Source organism: Gorilla gorilla, chromosome 3 (assembly GCF_029281585.2).
Source record: "Gorilla gorilla gorilla isolate KB3781 chromosome 3, NHGRI_mGorGor1-v2.1_pri, whole genome shotgun sequence".
In the NCBI taxonomy this organism is placed as follows: Eukaryota; Metazoa; Chordata; class Mammalia; order Primates; family Hominidae; genus Gorilla; species Gorilla gorilla.
Window position 1 is genome coordinate 123,179,553 of NC_073227.2, and position 22,043 is coordinate 123,201,595.

General features: G+C 38.1%; 1 protein-coding gene and 1 non-coding gene across 2 annotated transcripts in view; both read right to left on the reverse strand.

Moving 5' to 3' along the window:
- Window positions 1-22,043, reverse strand: part of UBE2D3 (ubiquitin conjugating enzyme E2 D3) — a 73,215-nt gene that overhangs the window by 50,216 nt on the left and 956 nt on the right. The gene's annotated exons all lie outside the window — the stretch shown is intronic.
- Window positions 13,133-13,236, reverse strand: LOC115934492 (small nucleolar RNA U13). The gene has a single exon (XR_004070283.1). It is a non-coding gene; the product is annotated as a small nucleolar RNA U13 (small nucleolar RNA).

A 22,043-nucleotide genomic window follows, 5' to 3' on the forward strand; every position in this document is an offset into this window, starting at 1 on the left:
TCTTGTCTCTGATATTTATATGCCATTATGTGGCCTCTACTGCCTTAGGATTCTAATGTTCCCACTAAGATCAGCTAACTCAGTTCCACTACAGTGTTTACCACCATCATCTCTCGCAAACAAAGACAGCCACTTCAGAGCTCCTTGGAAATAGTGGTGCTCCCATCATCATTGCATTCCTTAATGACATGGTGAAAACTAACAATGGCTAAGGAGCCTTTGTGTTTTCTCCTCTACAATATGCCCAGGAATTTCTGGCATTTTGGCCATCTTATTTATAGGCTATTACTGAATTTGAGCCTCATCCTACCAAATTATTAATGCCAAAATATTAACTCCTGATTCTTAGGTGAGTGCACCCATGCCAATAAATTTGCCATGATCTAACCTTAAATGTATTCTCATATATGCTGTCCAAGTTTCCGCTGATTAAAATGGCAAGGCCTTTAGTTCTCCTACATAGGCTTTCTCTCTCCAGAGAAGGCCTCAATTCTCTGACTAGGCTATGTTGGGATATAACTGGAGGCACTAATAGGTAGTAAGGGTAAATTCTTTATTTTATTATTTTTGGAGACAGGGAGGGTCTTGCTTTGTTCAGACTGGAGTGCAGTGGTGTGATCATGGCTCATTGCAACTTTGAACTCCTGGGCTCAAGTGATCCTCCCACCTCAACCTTCTGAGCAGCTGGGACTACAGGCGCAAACCACCATGTGTGGCTAATTAAATTTTTTTTTTTTTTTTTTAGAGACAGAGCTTTGCTGTGTTGCCTAGGCTAGTCTTGAACTCCTGGGCTCAAGCAGTCCTCCCACCTCAGCCTCCCAAAGGGCTGGGATTACAGGCATGAGCTACCATGCCTAGCCCCAGCTGGTAAATTCTGAGGACAGCATGTATCAGCTTGTGAAGGAGCTTGCCCAAGTGCAATCACTGAAAGCCTCTATGCATAGGAGGCTGGTTTCCTCAGAAAGAGATTTAGGGGAAGATTGATGTTCAGAGTTTTCAGCTTCATTTTTCTCTGCTCAAATGTCCCTATCGTATGTCTTAGGACTCCTCTCCCCACCAATGTTCCAGCATTAGAATAGGAAAGGGGAAGAATTAAGCATGTAATTGATACTACAAATCTACCATATCTGCCCAGTGATTACAGAAGATAATCAACTCCTTCAGACCTGTAATAGAGTTCTCATGCTCCACATACAGTCATTTTCTTTTTGTTGTTGTTTATGATAGTGTCTCACTGTGTCGCCCAGGCTGGAGTGCAATTGTGCGATCAAGGCTCACTGCAACCTCCACCTCCCGGGTTCAAGTGATTCTCATGCCTCAGCCTCCCAAGTAGCTAGGACTACAGGTGTACGCCACCACACCCAGCTAATTTTTGTATTTTTTCATAGAGATGGGGTTTTACCATGTTAGCCAGGCTGGTCTTGAACTCCTGGCCTCAAGTGATCTACCCACCTCAGCCTCCCAAAGTGCTGGGATTACAGGTGTGAGCCACCGCACCTGGTCACCACATACAGTCTTAATTGTAGTTTTTATGTTTTTCTTTTTCTTATGTATTTTTCTTTTCTTTTCTTTTCGTTAGAGATAGGGTCCCACTCTATCACCCAGGCTGGAGTGCAGTGGCATGATCATAGCTTACGGCAGCCTCAAACTCCTGGGCTTAGACAACCCTCCTGCCTCAGCCTCCTGAGTTGCTGGGATAACAGGTGTGTGCCACCATGCGCAGCTAATTAAAAAAAATTTTTTTTAGAGATGGGGTCTTGCAGTGTTGCCCAGGCTGGCCTCAAACTCCTGGCTTCAAGAGATCCTCCCACCGTAGCCTCCCAAATAGGGGACTACAGGTATTAGCCACCATGCCCCTTAACCCACGTATGCCTAGCGTTCCATTATTGGAACGCTAAGCATGAGGGAATTATTTATAGCCTACTGCTCAAGGTCATCGCCAAGGTCTGATTTTTCACTCATGCAAAAATTCAAAAAATTGCAACCTCTGGCATAAACGGGTTAAGTACTTTCTGTTTCGGACCATAAGAAAAGCCAGATGGATCTATAATCTTTATAATTACTATGGTTATCATGGTGATACACTCCTCACCTGCTTCACTTGATTTCATGTTGTTACTGGTAATCATAATACAACTGCAAACTGGCTGGGCGCAGTGACTCCTTCCTGTAATCCCAGCACTTTGGGAGGCAAAGGCAGGAGGATCATTGGAGCTCAGGAGTTCAAGACCAGCCTGGGCAATATAGTGAGACTCTGTCTCTACAAAAAAATAAAAATAGGCCGGGCATGGTGGCTCACACCTGTAATCCTAGCACTTTGGGAGGCCGAGGTGGGTGGGTCACCTGAGGTCAGGAGTTCAAGACCAGCCTCGACAACGTGGTGAAACTCTGTCTCTACTAAAAATACAAAAATTAGCTGGGCGTGGTGGTGGGTGCCTGTTATCCCAGTTACTGGGGAGGCTGAGACAGGAGAATCGCATGAACCTGGGAGGCGGAGGATGCAGTGAGCCGAGATCACACCATTGCACTCAAGCCTGGGTGACAAGAGCGAAACTCCATCTCATAAATGAATAAAAAATAAATAAATAATGGCTGGGTATGGTAGTGCACGCCTATAGTCCCAGCTATTTAGGAGGCTGAGGCAGGAGGATTGCTTGAGCCTAGGAGGTTGAGGCTGCAGTGAGCTATGGTCGCACCACTGCACTCCATTCTGGGCAATAGAGTGAGACCTTGTCTCAAAAAAAAGTAAACTAAATATTGTAAGCCATGGATTACCTGTAGTCTGTAGTCTCTTTCCTTATAGGAACGAGGTTATTCCTCTGATTGATTTTATGTGTGCCTGTGTGTGTGTGTGTGTGTGTGTGTGTGTGTGTATCCAACCCAATCTCAAAATCTTACTTAAGGGTCCATTTCCTGTAATAACTTCTGTTGCAAATTACCATATCTTTAGAGTCTTAAGAAGAAATAGAGGACAGATTAAAAATAATTTAAGAAGGCTTGGCATGGTGGCTCATGCATGTAATCCCAGCACTTTGAGAAGCTGAGGCAAGAGGATGGCTTGAGCCCAGGAGTTTGAGACTAGCCGGGACAACATGGCAAAACCCCATTTCTACAAAAAAAAACTAGCTGGGTGTGGTGGCACACACCTGTAGTCCCAGCTACTTGGGAGGCTAAGGTAGGAGGATCGCCTGAGCCCAGGAGGTTGAGGCTGCAGTGAGCCCTGGTTGTGCCACTACACTGCAACTTGGGTGACAGAGTGAGACCCCTGTCTCAAAAAAAAAAAAAAGAAAAAGAAAAATACTGGTAAAATGTATTACATTAATAATTCTGTTTATCAAGGCACCATTACAAAAAGACTAACCACAATGTAAGAAAAGATACTGGCCACACATATATTTGACCAAGAACTCATATCCAGAATATATAAATGATTCCTAAAAATCAGTAGGAAAAAGAATGACAACCCAACAGAAATATGGGCAAGTGACTTTAACAGGCACTACAGAAAAGATCTCCAAAATGTCTCTGAAGGCCATTTTTGTCAAAAACAAAAACATCTCCAAATGTTAAGTACCATAAAATGGTGCTCAACTTCAATGGTCATCAAGTAAAAGGTTAATGTCAAAATGAGATACCACTACATTCGCATCAGAATGACCAAATTAAAAAGATTGACAATACTACGTGTTGACCACAGTGTGGAGAAAGTGAAACTTTGACACACTGTTGTGGAGCAGTGACGGGGGACGGGGGACAGGGATTGGGTAAAGTTTCCATAAACTTGGAAAACTGTCATTCTTTACAAAATTTGAAAATACATCAATGACTAAGCAACTTTAATCCTAAGTATATACTCAACAGAAATGTCTTCACTTGCATGTGAAGAGACATACAGAAGAATGCACCATAATTGGTTAATAGCTTTAAAGTGTAAACAGCCCACTGAAATATCAACAATAAAATGGATAAATATATTTTATCCATTTAATAGAATATAGAAGTGAATATGAACAAACGATAAACACCACAGATCATTTTCAGAAATATAATGGTGAAAATATACATTACATAATTTCATTCATGTAAGACTCAAAACTAGGCAAAAATGATGTATGGTTAGAAATTAGAAGAGTGGTTACATTTGGGGAACAGTGACAGGATAGTTACTGGGAGCTCTCATAAGAAGGTTTCTATTTCCTGGGTGCTGGATACAGGGACACACTTTGTGATAAATCACTCATTTTTGCATATATGCTATATTTCAATTTTTTAAAAGGGTGGTCCTTAAAAGATTATGATTTAGGGTTTACCGCCTTGCCCCTCTCCATCAATTCAAATATTTCTTCCAGTTCAGATCCCACACCTTACATGAAGCCTTTCCCAACCATTTCAGCCAGAAGGAATTTCTCTTTCTTCCTGGTTTTTATGCCATGTTCTCTGGGAGGTAGTGTAATATAGTGGAAATAGTATAGGCTAAGGAACTTGGACTTTAATCTGTGTGGCAATAAAGAGCAGAAGAGTGACTCGGTCAGACTTGTATCTACCTACCACAAATTTAACCAATTTTACTTATATTTCTTTGTGAACAAATATGAAAATTTATACACATATATTAAATATAAATATATGGCTTTTATACCGCGGAGTACTACTCAGCCATAAAAAGAAATGAAATAATGGCATTCACAGCAACTTGGATGGAGTTGGAGACCATTATTCTAAGTGAAGTAACTCAGGAATGGAAAACCAAACATCATTATGTTCTCACTTATAAGTGGGAGCTAAGCTATGAAGATGCAAAGGCTTAAGAATGATACAGTGGACTTGGGAACTTTGTTGGGGGAGGGTGAGAGGGGGGTGAGGGATAAAAGACTACGCATTGGCTACAGTGTACATTGCTCAGGTGACAGGTGCACCAGAATCTCAGAAATCATCATTAAATAACTTATCCATGTAACCAAAACCCACCTGTTCCCCACAAACTATTGAAATAAAAATTTAAAAATACATAAAATGTGTAATTTGTGAGATTGTTACAATATTTGCCCTCAATAAATCATGCCTACTTTGTTCATGCATCTTTGCAATGTGCTTTTGCCACTTTTCCCATCAAAGGCTTTATTTCCTTACCCCTTGAATCTAGCTATCTTTGTGACTTGCTTTGACCACAGAATGCAAATAGATGTGACTTTGTACAACTTCTTAGACTAGGTCTAGAGAAGCTTCACAGCTTCTTTTTTCACCGTTTGGAACACTGCACTGAGACCACTATGTTATAAATCTGGGAGTGAAAGACAGTGTAAAGGCAGCCACAGGAGTGAACACAGGGGAGACTAACAGAACTTTCTGGCCAAATCACAGTGTTGTGAGAGATAATAAATCATGTTGTTTTAAGCCACTGTTTTGGAATGCATGTGTAATGTAGAAGTAGATAACTTGTAGGAAACAGAGTCCCTTTTCCATTACCTAGCTCACCTATTAATTTACTCTGTTGTGGCAGAGAATACAATTATTTCCCAATGTCCTTTCTCCTCTTCTTCCTTTAATATTAGAACCCCCATATTTTGTTTTGTTTTGTTTTGTCTTTTGTTTTTTTTTGAGACGGAGTCTTGCTCTGTCGCCCAGGCTGGAGTGCAATGGTGTGATCTCAGCTCACTGCAACCTCCGCTGCCTGGGTTCAAGCAATTCTCCTGTCTCAGCCTCCCAAGTAGCTGGGACTACAGGTGCACGCCACCACACCTGGCTAATTTTTTTGTATTTTTAGTAGAGACGGGGTTTCACCGTATTGGTCAGGCTGGTCTCCAACTCCTGACCCTCAGGTGATCCACCCACCTCAGCCTCCCAAAGTGCTGGGATTACAGGCGTGAGCCACCGTGCCCGGCAGAACCCCCATATGTTAGCTGGGTACATTGCTACATGGATAGTGACTATAATTTCCTAACTCTCTTGAAAGTTTGGCCATGTAACTAGGTTTTGGCCCATGGGTCGTAAGTGGAAATGGTGGCTCCAACTTCCATGATATGCCCTTAGAAAGAAGAGGTATACTCTTTTACTATTTCCTGTTCTCAAATGTATCATGGCAGGAGCTGGAACTACCATCTTAGGCCATGAAATAGAAGCCACATATTCACATATTGAGTAGATCAGATTAAAAAGCTAAAAGTAGCTTGAGTACCTAATATCCAGAGCTGCTCTATCAGTCCTGAACTGATTATCCTTGGACTATGAGAGAAAAAGAAATTTACATCTTATGTCATTACTATTTTGACCTGAGAGCAAGCAAACCTAGAATCCTAAGTAATATGTGTTTTTCACATTCCCTCGTATATATATGTTCATGTATATATATACATCTACAAATATAAATATCTGTATGTGCACACACAAATATGTAAACATCTCTATAGGTATTGATGTATTTTGTTTTACAGATTGAGATCCTGCACTTTTCTCCATCTTTTTCTCATTTAGCAATATCTGGAAATGACAACTCATACAACTTGAATTCATTCCTTTTGATAGGTGTATAATATTTTATAGGATGCAGGAGTTGTAATTCATTCTGCTGTTTTCCTACTGATTAGCTTTCATTTTGTTACCCTTTTTTCCACTATGAATATTTTTGTGAATAGAACCTTATATATTTTATTTCTATAGAACAGATTCCCAAGAATGGTATAGCAAGGACAAAAGATATCCGTAGCTTAAAAAATTTCAATACAGGTTGTCAGACTGTTTTACGAATAAGTTGAAAAATTTCACATTTATGCCAGCTATCTATAACAATATCCTTTTACTTGGACCCCTCACCAGCCATAGTTGCTATTGGTCATTTAACATTTTTCCCAGTCTGAAAAGATGTTTCACCTCACTTGTGACAAGAGAAATGCATAGTAAAATTTTACTGAGATTAAAGATTTCTGCTTATTAGTCCCAAATCCAACAGTTTGAATAACATACTCTAATAACAATGCTGTGGGGGCACTCTCATCTGTTTATACAGCACCTATGGAGAGAAATTTGGCAATATCTGTCAAAATTACACACAAACACACACATCTTTAACTTAGCAATCTCTTTTCTGTGAATTTATCCAGCAGATACCTTGAACATGTGAGACAAAATTATGTACATTATTATTCAATGATAATGTTTTTAAAAGCCAAAGACTGAAAACAATGCCCATGTCCATCATAAGGGCTAGTAAAATAAGTTCTGGCATTCATGTAGTGGAATACTAAGCAGCCATTAAAAGATAAGGAATCTCATTATGGAGTTACATAAATAATTCTAAGATATATTGTAAACTAATATATGTAGGACCGTGTATATATTGTTATCTTTATTTTTAAAATGGAGAATAATATAAATTTGTATTTTTCTGTAAAATATCTGGGAAGGTACCCAAAAAAGTAATAAAAGTATTAATGGGATAGGTGGTGGTGTTATGAGAAATTGGTGAACAGGAGATCACGGGGGACTGAAACTCAAAACATCTGTCTCTCTCTACACATACAGTATCTGAATGAACTATCTATTCAAAAAGGAAAGAAAAATAGCTCCTATAGAGTGAATTCAATTTCCCCTACTGTGAGTTTTATGATCCTCACTTTCATCAACTGAATAAAAGGGATAAGATCCACTTCAAAGTACTTTCTGAACACTAAATTAGAGGTGTGCTTAGCTCAGTGTCTGTCCATATTAGGCACTCAGTAAATGTTAGTTGAATTAAAAAAAAATTGTCAGTCTGTTAGACTAACTGGCATCTTATTATTTTAATTTGCATTTTCCTGATTTCTCCTGATTCTGAGCCTCTTTTCATATTTGGATTTATTATTCTCTGAATTCATATTATTTGCCCATCCATTCTTCTGTTGAATTGCTTGTTCCCTTGATGTGAATTTCTGAGTTCCCTGATTAAACCTCCTTGCAAATATTTTTCTAAATTTGTTGTGTATCTATTAATTTCGTTTAGATGTTTTTTTGCAAACAAAGGTTATTTTTATATTGACAAATATGTATATTTTTTAAGGATAATGTATATTCTGATGTTCTTACATGAAGTATTCTATAAATGTCAACTAGATCCAGTAGATTAATGATACTACAGTTCAATTTTTACTGATTTTCTGCCTGTTGGATGAATTATTGAAAGAGAGATATTGAAGTCTGTGATACTGGATTTGTCTATTTCTCTTCGTGGTTCTATCAGTTTTTGCCTTACACATTTTAATGCTGTTAGGTGCATATATGTTAAAGATTGTTTTATCTTTTTGGAGAATTTACCTCTTTATACTTATGTAATGCTTCTCTCTATCCCTGACAGTTTTCCTTTTTCTGAAATCTGCTTTGTCTGACAATATAGCAACTCCAGCTTTCTTTTTATTAGTTTTAGCATGGCAGATCTTTCTTTAGTTACTTACTTTTCACCTATCTATGTCTTTATATTTAAAGTGAGTTTCTTACATATGGTTCCTGAAAAAATGAAAAACTAGTAAAGGCTGTTGTCTTCCTCCCTCCAAATCAACCCTGAGTACAACAGAAACAAGAAGGAAGCAAAAGCTTGAGGAATAAGATCAAAAACTTAAGAGGAAACCATAGTTAGTGTTAGGAGTAAGTTCTGAAATACTGTTTTGCCATGCCCCACTTTGCTTTGGGACAATCAGTGCCAAACTACTGATTGCTACAGAAATCACCAGCAACAGATCAGGCTTCCTGTAGGATTAGATAAAGGGTCTGTTGAAGTGAGTTGCCAATGAAAAAGTGGGGCTGGCCAGATACTATAGAATATTGGGGCATTCACCCCTCCACTCCTTCCCTGCTGCCAGAATTTTGATAAATTATAACAGCCTTCTGCTGCTGGATTGTGGATTTCAACACAGATCCTTACTAGAGAAACAGTAGCAAAGAGAGAGCATCAGTTCTGTGGTTGCCTACAGCTCTTGCTTTCTGCTCCTTAAACTTGCGGGAAGGGATAAAAACGAGGGTCTGCCATTTTGCTCTACCTTTCTATCCATTATTAGAAGGGTAGTAGATAACACTAGGAGAACATGGCTTGTGAACCAAAATATCTAGACACCTGAGGAGTATGATCACTATCAAACACAACAAATTCTACAACATGTACCAACAGAAGTAGAATAATAGGATATACCAATACTTTTAATAACTCAATTATTCATTCAACACAATTTGTAAAGATACAGGGTCTCACTCTGTTGCCCAAGCTGGAGCAATCATAGTTCACTTCATGCAGCCTTGAACTCTTGGGCTCAAGCAATCCTCCTGCCTCAGCCTTCTTGCTAGCTGGGATTACAGGTGTGTGCCACCACACCCACCTAATTTTTAGAATATTGTTTATAGAGACGAGGTCTTGCAACGTTTCCCAGGCTGCTTCAAACACCTGGCCTCAAGCAATCATCCTGCCTTGGTCTCCTAAAGTGCTGTGATTACAAGCATGAGCCATTGTGCCCAGTTCATTCAGCAGTTTTTTACTGAACACCTACCAAGGGTCAGGTACTAAGGATTCATCAGTCAACAAGATAGGTAAATAATTTTGTTCATGTGGGACATAGCAAGGGGGACAGAGACAAAAAGATACAAATTAACTAAATAATAAGCAATTTTGGAAGGTAATATTTACTACCAAAACAATGCAGAGTAGGTAGATTGGGACTGATGAAAGCGTTGCCATTTTAAAATGAAACCCATCCTAAAATAGGAGCCACAAAGATGCAGGGTTGCGGTGAGGTTGGTAATATGTGAAGAGTGAACAAGAAACCATAAAGCCATGTGAGATTATTAGGTGTGGAAAAATATGAGCTAAAATAAGGATCATAGCTGGGCATGGTGGCTCATGCCTGTACTCCCAGCATTGTGAAAGGCCTAGGCAGACAAATCACTTAAGGCCAGGAGTTCAAGACCAGCCTCGCTAACATGGCAAAACTCTGTCTCTACTAAAAATACAAAAATTAGCCAGGCATGGTGGCGCAAGCCTGTGATCCCAGCTACTCGGAAGGCTGAGGCACCAAAAATTTCTTGAAACTGGGAGGTAGAGGCTGCAGTGAGCTGAGATTGCGCCACTGCACTCCCGTCTGTGCAACAGAGCAAGACTGTCTCAAAAATAATAATAAATAAAAAATTAAAAAATAAAGAACATCATAGATAAATAGGTGGATTGGATCTTATGACGCTTTTGAGATACAGAATTTTAATATTTTTGTGCAGTTAAAATCTCTAGAACTTTTCCTTTGTGCTTTCTAGTGCTTTCATGCTTTGAAAAAAAACCTTTTTATCCAGAGATATTTTTAGGTTGACAATTAAAATATTTAAAATCATAATATTCATATATGGAAAGAAATTCAAACAAAATAGGATACTAGAAAGTAAAAGGCCTCATCTACTGTCTCTCCTCCTTTCCTCAGAAGTTATCATTTTTCTAGGTATCCTTCCAGAAATGTTCTATGTATAATCAAATACATGTAATTTTAAAAATTTATAAATAGGATACTATACATACTTTCTACAATTTGCTTTTTTCATTCACACATATGGCCCTACTCCAGAGATTGAGGTTTTAAATATCAGGAAAAATTTTATTTAGAAGGCAAAACTACAGAGACAAAAGATAATTGGTTACCCAGGGGTATAAGGTAGGTAGGGGTAAATAGGTGGAGCATAGGGCATTTATAGGGTAATAAAATGATTATGTATGCTACTATTATGGTGGATACATGACACTATGCAGTTGTCAAAATTGATAGAACTATACAGCACAGAGTGACCCCTAATGTTAACTATGGATTTTAGTTAATAATCTAGCAGTACTGGTTCATCAGTTGTGACAAATGTACCACACTAATGCAGGATATTAATAGGAGAAATGGTGTGTGTTGGGTTAGAGGGTGACATATGGGAATCTGTATTTTCTGCCCTGTTCTTCTGTAAATTTAAAGCTATTCTTTAAAAAGTCTTTGAAAAAACTTCATTTAGAAAAACTATTCTTAAAGCTTTGTATAGAATATTTTAAAGTTGGAGGCTAGAGGTCACATATCTGGTAGACTGTTGCTGTGGCCCAAACATAAAATAATAAAGGACTATACTATGGTAGCAAATAAAATTACTTTGAATAGGTTTGCTAATACCTAAGAAAATTTCACATTAGAAATTGAGTGGAATTTAAAGTTTCTAATATAAAGAAATCATGTGTCAAACATAGTGAATCAAAAATAGGAAAAAACAATATGCATAAAAATTATGAGAACAAAAGGAAATGTGGCTGAAAAGATGCTAATAGCCATAACATGTTGAATATGTTGTTTCTTTTTAAAGTTAACATGACACAGAGGAACCAGGAAATGCGTCTACTGCATTTAGTTTTATTTATGTTCTTAAATTGTTTATTTCCAGATTTCTGTAACATATATATATATTTTTAAATTCAATTTTATTTTGTGTGTGTGTGTGATGGAGTATCACTCCCTTGCCTAGGCTGGAGTGCAGTGCTGTGATCTCAGCTTATTACAACCTCTGCCTCCCGGGTTCAAGCAATTCTTCTGCTTCAGCCTCCTGAGTAGCTAGGATTACAGGCGTGCACCACCACGCCTGGCTAATTTTTTGTATTTAGTAGAGACAGGGTTTCACCATGTTGGCCAGGCTGATCTCGAACTCCTGACCTCGTGATCCACCTGCCTCGGCCTCCCAAAGTGCTGGGGTTACAGGCATGAGCCACCGCGCCCGGCCTGTATCTTCTTAAAAGATCAGCCATTACCAAGTTATTATTGAATGCCTTTAATCTCTTTTGTTAGTGTATCCATATTCCAATAAAAATTTATTTATAAAAACAGGCAGTGGTCTGCTCTATAGGATCTTGCACTAATAAGTTACTTTAATTCTTTAAGGTTGTCTTGAGAATTAAAATACATAATGTACAAATAAAACACCATGATTTGGCATATAGTAAGCACTTGAAAATAGTAGTGGCTATTTTATTAAAATAGTGTGTTATCATACAGCTCAAAATGCTGATAAGATGAATCTGAAATTCAGACTTAAAAGTATTTTTATTATAGTAACAAGGTTATATTTAGGATTTTAAGTTTTGTTCTACCACCAGTGGTAGTTTAAGGCTTCTTGTATAACGGTTCTTTGTGATGTTTTTCTTGTCAGAGACACGTGTGATGAACTCTTGGGACATGTTCCACTACTTGTGGATCCTGGTATTTCCTTGCTCAGTTTTCACAAGAAATAGGTTTGGCATCTCTAGGAGTATCAAATGAAGATGTTCAGAAACGACACAAGGTGAGTTCATTTTCGACTTCAAAAAATATTCTATTGATATCCATTAATAATGTAGTAAAAGCTTCCAAGTTACTCACTATAAAGTAATGGTTCTGGAAAGAGCATGTTAATTTAAAAAAATAACTACTTTAGGTATGATTGACATGTAAAGCTGTATATATTGTATATAATACAATTAGTTTGGGGATACATTCTAATCATTTATGATAACAACTTAGATCTCATACAAAAACTCGACACTTTAACTCATCTATCCTCTCCCACATTGTTATTGATGTCAAAATTTACATTTTTATATTGTGCATCAATTAACAAATTACTGTAGCTATAGTTATTTTTAATACTTTTAACTCAAAGAGTTAAAAATGATTTTATGTACCACCATTACATTACAGTATTCTGAATGTAACTCTATACTTCCCTTTACCAGGGAGTTTCATACTTTCACGTTTTCATGTTGCTAATTAGCATCCTTTAGTTTCCACTTGAAGTACTTCAACTTTAGTTTCAGTTTTAGCATTTCTTGTGAGGCAGGTCTAGTGGTGATGAACTCCCTCAGCTTTTGTTTTTGTGGAAAAGTCTTCATCTTTCCTTTTCTGAATGACAGCTTTGTGGGTAAATTATTCTTAGTTGGGAGGGTTTTCTTTTCTTTCAGTATTTTGAGTATATCATCCCATTCTCTTCTGGCTTGCAAGGTTTGCTGAAAAACCCGCTGGAAGTCTTATAGGAGCTCCCTTGTACATGACAAGTTGCTTTCCTCTGCTGCTTTCAAATTCTTTGTCATTAACTTTTGAAAATTTGATCATAATGTGTCTCAGTGAAAAAATTTTCATATCAGACAGGTAATGTGCCAGTGTTTTAGCAAGGTCTGAGAAAGGCACATCTTACACAATGGTATGAAAACCCAATCATCATGCTTATGAACCACAAAAAGATCAGTGAAGACATCTTTATGTTCAATCTACATGGAATTCTTTGGGAATTGTGGATCTGGATGTTCATTTTCCTCCCCAGATTTGGGCAGTTTTCTGCTATTATTTCTTTAAATAAGCAATCTGCCTCCTTTCTCTTTCTCTGCTTGCTCTACCACTTCTGTAATGTGCATATTGGTTTAGAGTCCTGTAGGCTTACTTCATTATTTTTCCTTTTTGTTCCTTTGACTGGATAATATCAAATGATCTGTCTTCAAGTTCATTGATTCTTCCTTCTGCTTGATTGAATCTGCCACTGAAGCTCACTTTTGAATTTTTCAGTTCAGTTATTGTGTTCTTTAGTTTCAGAATTTGATTTGTTTTTTTTTTTTGATATGGAGTCTCACTCTGTCACCCAGGCTGGAGTGCAGTGGCACGATCTCAGCTCACTGCAAGCTCCACCTCCCGGGTTCACACCATTCTCCTGCCTCAGCCTCCTGAGTAGCTGGGACTACAGGCACCCACCACCACTCCTGGCTAATTTTTTTTGTAATTTTAGTAGAGACGGCGTTTCACCATGTTAGCCAGGATGGTCTCGATCTCCTAACCTCATGATCCACACGCCTTGGCCTCCCAAAGCACTGGGATTACAGGCGTGAGCCACCGCGCCCAGCCAGAATTTGATTGTTTAGTGGTTTCTTTGTTGAAATTCTCATTTGTTCATGTATTGTTTTCCTGATTTCATTTAGCTCACTGAGATTCAAAAGTGAGTGTTCTGAATTCTTTATCAGGTAATTTATAGGTCTCTGTTTCTTTGGGGTCAACTGCTAGAACTTTAATTTGTTCCTTTGGTTGTCATGTTTTCTTGGTGTGTGTGTGTGTGTGTGTGTGTTCAACTGCTAGAACTTTTATTCCTTTGGTTGTCATGTTTTCTTGGTGTGTGTGTGTGTATGTGTGTGTGTGTGTTCTTTTAAGCCTTGCCTTCTAACTTTGCATCTGAAGAAAGAGTCACTTCCTCCAGTCTTTACTGACTAGCTTCAGAAGGGAAAGACGTTCACCAGTCAGCCTGACTAGAGATTCTGAAGGTCTCTCAGACCTTTTCTATGATATGCCCATTCCATTCCTCTTGTTCTGTCTTGGGAGGGGAAGTCTTCGGATTGTGTGCTTTCTTTCAATCTCACAAAGCTAGACTATGTGCTGAGAACCTCCTTTTATTTTCTCTAGTGCAGTGCCTCAGAGTGTTCAAGGTTGTGTGCTTTCTTCCAATCCAGCAGGAGCCAGTTGCTGATATCTGTGTGCTGTCTGCTGGGGCCTGCATACACTATCTGCAGGGGAGGTTGGGCTGCTGGCTAGTGGGTGGGTGCATGGAGTGCTGGGTGTGCTTGTCAGTTGAGGGGTTCTGCAGGTGAAGTGTCCTGTAGGGCTCATGGGTGAGCCTATGGTGGAATCTGCAAGCCAGTTAGGAGACTCCACATCTAGCTCTGAAGAATCATGTGTTGGTTGCTATAAGCCTCTGCTTCTTTTCCCTTCTCCTAGATATTCCTAGACTATTCATCTGTGAAGAGTCCCTCAGTATTCTGGATAGGGAAAAACAGAAGTGAGCCTTTTGGGCAGCAACACGCAAGGCTAGGGAAGCTGGGCACTCACTTGACTCTTACTTTCCTTCCTGGGAGAACTCATGGGCCAAAAGGGCCTCTCTTGGCACTGAACTCTGCTGCCTTGGAGGAGAAGGATGTAGGTAAAGTGAAACTGTTTTTCTTACCCTCTTCAATGTGTCTATTCTTGAGTTTTTCATTCTACTGGGGTGCTGGAACCTCTTAGCAGGTCTCCCAGGCTCCCAAAATGGTATTTGGTATTTCTGCAGGGGTTCGAGGGCTGGAACCTACTAATCCACCAACTTGCTGATGTCAGTCAGGGCGCCTTTAATCTGAATAGTATTATTTCACACAGAATGCTATCTCTGAGTTTAGTAGCTTAGAGGCAAAATATAAACAGTTAAATATATAAAGTAACATTATTAAATCTCACATTTATTCTGTGCACAACTACAATATCGCAAAGCATTATGCAGGTTCCTTCTTCATGCCTAGTTCATCAGTGCTTGGAGTAGCTAGTTCCATAAACTTCTGAGGTAATAAGAATCTGCCTTGTTATTTTATTATTTAATGACTATATTTGCAGATTACAGTAACCATGGAATTTCTAAGGCAAAAAAGATGGCTTCCAAAATAGCAAAAGAAACTTCAAAGATCTATGGAATTAAGCTTTTAATTATGCACATATGCATATACAATTATGTGTATCATATATTTGCTTTGTAACCATAATCTTTTGTCTAGTCAATGATTGCAAAAGTGGTATGTCAGTATACACTTATAGAATTATAGAAAAGAAAAGCTTTCTTCAGAGCTCACTCTATTCTATCATGTGTTTGCTTGTTTATTTATTTATTATGGATTGACTGACAGGGTCTCACTCTGTTGCTCAGGCTGGGGTGCAGAGGCATAATCATACCTCACTGTAACCTTAAACTCCTGGCCTGAGGTGATCCTCCCACCTTGGCTATATAGATAATTCTATATACTGTTAGTTTTTAGTACCACAAAGTGTTATGGAAGGTGATTTCAAAATAGTTTCGCCATGTTATTGATTTATAGATCCCAGTTTTGTTTCTTTAGTTTTCCATTTCTAGTTTGCTGGACTTCCTCTTAAAACTGTGGGGTTAAGGCAAGGCAGTTCCAAATGTAGTTCCTCATACACAAAGGGGAAGTAAGAACACCAAACACCAAAATCAAAATGTTCTAATAAAAAAAGTTTATCTCTTTAAAATGTTGAATAGACAGATTTAATAATTTTTTAAAAGAAAATTGATTAGTTTCTCATATGATAATCATTATTTTAACCCCAACCTATAGTCCACTGTAAGTATCCTTTTAATTTGTTAAAGCATATTAGTTGTTCCATTAATTTCATCTACTTTTCCAATCCATCAATCTGTGATTCCTTTTACCTTTCTCTTATTTTGGGTTTCTTATACCTTGATCAAATGTCCTACTTTTTCTTAGTTTATTCCTCATTTAGGTGGAACACATCCTCTATTAGCTTTCTGAGAAGAGAATGCGTAGATTGTGTATTTTTTAAACCTTTTAGGTTTGAAAATGAGTTTATTGTAGTTTCACAATGGGTTCTTGGTTTGGATTGGTATAGAATTCTAAATTATAGGCAGTTTTTCTTCAGATATTTTAAGAATTGCCCTTTAACTACCAGAGCTACTGTTAAGAAGTCCAGTACATTTAACTTTTGTAGTATGTGTCTCAGTCTGTTTGGGTTGCTATAAAGGAATACCTGAGGTTGGGTCATTTATTTAAATAAGAGGTTTATTTGGCTCATGGTTCTGCAGGCTGTACAAGAAGCATGATGCCAGTATCTGCTTCTTGTGAAATCTTCAGACTGCTTACACTGAGGGCAGAAGGCAAGAGGAACCCATGAATACACAGTTCACATGGTGAGAGAGAAAGGCCAGAAGTGAGAGGTATGGGTATGCCCAGGCTTCTTTGTTTTTTTTTTTTGTTTTTTTTTTATTTTTTTGAGACAGAGTCTCACTCTGTGGCCCATGCTGGAGTGCAGTGGCACAATCTTGGCTCATAGCAACCTCCGTCTCCCAGGTTCAAGCGATTCTCCTGCCTCAGCCTCCCAAGTAGCTGGGATTACATGTGTGTGCCACCACACCCAGCTAATTTTTGTATTTTTAGTAGAGATGGGGTTTCACTATGTTGGCCAGTCTGGTCTCGAACTCCTGACGTCAGGTGATCCACCCACCTTGGCCTCCCAAAGTGCTGGGATTACAGGCGTGAGCCACCGAGCCCGGCCCCAGGCTCTTTTTAACAACTACCTCTCACAGGAGCGAACAGAGTAAGAACTAATTATCACAAGGACTATACCAAACCATTCAGGAGGGAACCACCCCTATGACCCAAACACCTCCCACTAGGCCCTACCAAAAACACTGGGGATCAAATTGCTTTTTCTTTTTTGAGACAGTCTCACTCTGACCCAGGCTGGTTGCAGTGGTACAATCTCAGCTCACTGCAACCTCCATCTCCCGGGTTCAAGTGATTCTCATGCCTCAGCCACCTGAGTAGCTGGGGTTACAGGTATGTGCTATCACACCTGGCTAATTTTTGTATTTTTAGTAGAGATGGGGTTTCACCATGTTGGCCAGGCTGGTCTTGAACTCCTGGTCTCAAGTGATCTGCCCGGCTCAGCCTCCCAAAGTGCTGGGATTACAGACGTGGGTCACCGTGCCCAGCTGGGATCAAATTTCAATATGAGACTTGGAGGGGTCAAACAAACCACATCTAGAGAAAGAGCTCCAGAAATCTGCATGGGGTTCCTTAAGCATTTTATATTAATAACAATCTTACATACTCAATAGCCATGTTATTAGTATTGACACATTACATAATTACATTGATCATGTAGATCTAGACCAACCACTGTGAAAAAAACAAGGTGCAGCTAATAATAAAAAAGATGAGTTGATAATGAGGTAAAAAAAAATGATGAAGATGAAATATCATACTAACTATGCATGTATATGTGCCAGGTACTGTTTTAATTGCTATCTATGTCTTAATTCAGTGAATATACACAACACAACCTTAAGATGTAGGTATTACCTACATTTTTACAGGTTATATAATTTATCCTAGTAGAATCAGAATTGTAGTCCAAACAGTGTGGCTCCAAGAGTCTACAGTCTTAACTATAATGCTGTATGTAATTCCTTGCAGTAAGTAGACAGTAGTAGTGTTTTGTTACATTGTTATTAAATGCCCTTTCTTGACCAAATAAAAAATTGGCAAACCTATCTTGACTTCCCAATTTAAAAATTTATTGGCTGATGAAATCTAAAAGCCTGGAAATCATCAATTTATAGGGCCAGTAAAGAACAAAAAAAATTAAAATTTGAGAAGTAACTGATGGAGCAAGGTCTTAAAGGGATTCAGCTCTAGAATACAGGGAGCAGTTAGATTTGGAGAACAGAACAAAAGCTAAATATAGAAGGGATTATGACCAAGTAGAGATAATGGTGAGAAAAGCTTCTCTAGTAACTAAAAATCAAGGTCATCTGAGCTCAAAATAAGCCTGGTAATGTTAATAGAAGACATAATTATTAATATAGAATAGTGAAGATTTGAACAACTTTTGTCAGGAATGAGAAAAATAAATAAATCCAGGAATGGGCTGACAGAGCAGAAAAAGACAGGGTTTCAAAACTAAATCAAAGAATGTTTAGTGGCAGTAAAAATGTACCAGAATGTGAGACTGTGGTCACCAGTAAAATTGCTGAATTTAAGGTCTGAAAGCCAGAGTAAAGGGTCATTCATTGATGGTAAGGACGATAATGATAATAACCATTCATTGAGTATATTACAAAATTAATTGTATCTAGTCATAACCACTGGTATCACCATATCAAAGAGAAGAAAACTGAGGCCCTAATTAATTTTCAGTAAAAAGTTAAGTTTTTCATACAACTTGACAAGAGGACTCTGAAATTCATAGAGTAGTAAAAAGGCCAGGCATTCACAATGCAATTTGAAGAAAACAGGTGGGGAAGCTTATCTTGCTAGATATTAACACTTACTTATATAGTTGTAGCAATTATGACAGTATGGTATTGTTATAGAGGTTATACAAATACAGCAATGGAAGAGAATAAGCAACCCAGGATGTGTGGAAACCTGATTTGAGATAAGTGACATTACAAACCACAAAAACAAGTTTAACTCTTCAATAAATGGTGCTAGAACATAGTTGTTTGTATGTAAAATAATAACAAATGAGAGTAGATCCCTTTCTCATGCACAAAAAGTAAATACTGGGTTGAGTAAAGCCCTAATATGAAGAATATAAGTTTAAAACTTTTAGCAAAAACACAGGTGAATACCTTTGTGATTTAGGGGTAGAAAAAGATTTCTTAAACAAGACTCCCAGAACACAAAATGTAAAGAAAAAGATGAATAAATTTGACTACACCCAAACCAAATTTCAGTATAAAAACAGACATACACGGCCAGGCACGGTGGCTCACGCCTGTAATCCCAGCACTTTGGGAGGCAGAGGCAGGTGGATCATGAGGTCAGGAGTTCAAGACCAGCCTGGCAAATATGGTGAAACCTCGTCTCTACTAAAAATACAAAAATTAGCCGGGAGTGATGGCGGGCGCCTGTAGTCCCAGCTACATGGAAGGCTGAGGCAGGAGAATCACTTGAACCTGGGAGGCAGAGGTTGTAGTGAGCTGAGATCGCGCCACTGCACTCCAGCCTGGGCAACAGAGACTCTGTCTCAACAACAACAACAAAAAAAGACATACACTAGGAGAAGATAAGCAACAGGAAAAGATAAGCAACCAATGTAACCAACAAGGTAATATTTTCCAGAAAACATGTACCAGTGAAACTGATGAACAAACCAATAGCACAGTGGGCAAAGATGTCAAGAGCAGACTAGTAGGCATTTGGAATTAGACTCCTAGAATTAAGATTAGCCTAAAGAAATCTGGGCTGGAAATAGAGATTTGGGCTATATCTTAATGATCATATTTGAATTTGGGGCACTGGATGACCTAATGGGAAAAAAACATGAAAGAAATAAAAGTCTTGGGCCTAGCTAGGACAGGCAGAAGATGAGTGATCCAAGCTCAAGTGCTTGAAAGTAAATAATGATTCCTTTAACTGTATTTACATATTTACTTTATCTTGAGTTTTCTGACCACAGTTTCTTTATGTCTTTTAAAGATGGAGTCTAAAAACACTATCGCATAAGGTGGTCAGATAAGCCTATTACATCTATTTAGAGCAATATTATCTTTAGACCATGTTTCATGTGCAGCCAAGAAGGCAGGATTGTGGAAATGAAATACAAATATAAATGAAAACAGGATTTAAATTTTAAGTAAAGGGAATTTAAGAAAATATTCCTTTTAAGTGGATAATAAGGATTTTTAAATTGGTGGAGTTAGGAATTATCTCCTATTACACATTGGCATAGCTCATGTAATGCATCAGAATACCTAATATATGATCCACACCTTTTCTCTGAATTTCAAGGCCTCCCAAAAAAGTTTTATCCATATAGACTTGCATTCACTACATTTTTTCTACTTGAAAATAGCAAACCAGCTATTCACATAAACTGCTAAGAGGAAGTAAGCCAACCATAAAAAATTACATACTGTAAAATTACTTATATGTGAGGGTCAAAAACATGCACAGCAATACAGAATAGTAGTAATGGTGGTGGATGTGGTTGGAAGGGTCGCTTTTTAAAAATGCCTCTATTGAACATTCTGTATATTGATGTGGGTGGTGGTTACCTGGAACTGTACATTTGGCATTTGAGCATTTTACTATATCTTTAAATTGAGGTATGTATTTTTTAATTCTTTAAAGAAAAACTGCTTGGAGGTCTTATTCTTAATGCACAACAATCACAAACATTAAATTTATACAGTCCAGAGAATATAAAGTTGCTTTAAAAAAAATTCTTTCCTTTTCTCACTTTAAAATACCAAGGGGAAAAATTAAACTCAACACAGCACGTCTTGCCCTTGTCAAGATGACAGATCCTCTAAGAGAAGAAACGAATAGGTAATGGCCTTTTCCAGATTTTCTTTTCCTAATGTACCCCACTTCCAACCTACCCCTACCTCAACTAGGGTATCTAGTTGTACCCAAGGGTGCTTCTACATTAGATCCACAGAGATTAAAGATAACAGTTAACAGAATAGTCCAGAGGACAAGGATATTCAAGTTCCATCATCTTCAGGATAAAAAAGCTCCAGGGTTTACCTCCAAACTCTCTCTAAAGGAAATCCCATCAACCTTTTAAACATCACTTTGTATATACCATCTTCTGTACTGCCCTAGCTCAAAAACATGAACCTGTATCTAAACGTGTTTGTAGAATTTCCATTGTAAATTTTACTTTAACAATTTTGAACAATTATAACGATAGAAAATTATTTAATCTAGATTTTGGTCAACTCTATTACTGATAGTTATTCTTTTTTAGTGAAGGACAATCACAAACACTAAATTTATACAGTCCAGAGAATGAAAGATTGCTTTAAAAAATTCCTTCCTTTTCTCACTGTAAAATAAAAATACCAAGGGGAAAAATGGAAACTATTTATTATAACTGGCTGTTACACTGTCATACACAATGAAATACTGGACCATTAGCAGTTCGTTATTATATGTTGTTAAGTGTAGAACTGTAAATAATGAGGCATATTATTAAGATATCACACACATTATCCAATCAGCAAGTGCACAACTTCGGACATTTTGACTTCAGCCAAAATATGAAACAAAGTCATAGCAAGAAAGTTATTTCAAGGGACTGAAATTTTCTCCTCTTACCCTTCAAATCTTTTAGAGATATTAATAAAAACAACTATCCAGCCTGTGCGATATAATGGGACTCCATCTACATACACAAAAAAATTTTTAAAATTCGTTGGGTGTGGTAGCACACGCCTGTAAACCCAGCTACTTGGAAGGCTGAGGCAGAAGGATCCCTTAAGCCGGAGTTAGAGTCTGCGGTGAGCTATGATCTGACCACTGCACTACAGCCTGGGCGATAGAGCGAAACCTTCTAACAACAACAACAACAAAATTAAAACCTTCAAGATCAAGCTTGCCCAACAGGATGGCTTTGAATGCCACTCAATGCAAATCTGTAAACTTTCTTAAAACTTTATGAAAAAAAATTTTTTTTAAGCTCATTAGCTACCATTAGTGTTAGTGTATTTATGTGTGGCCC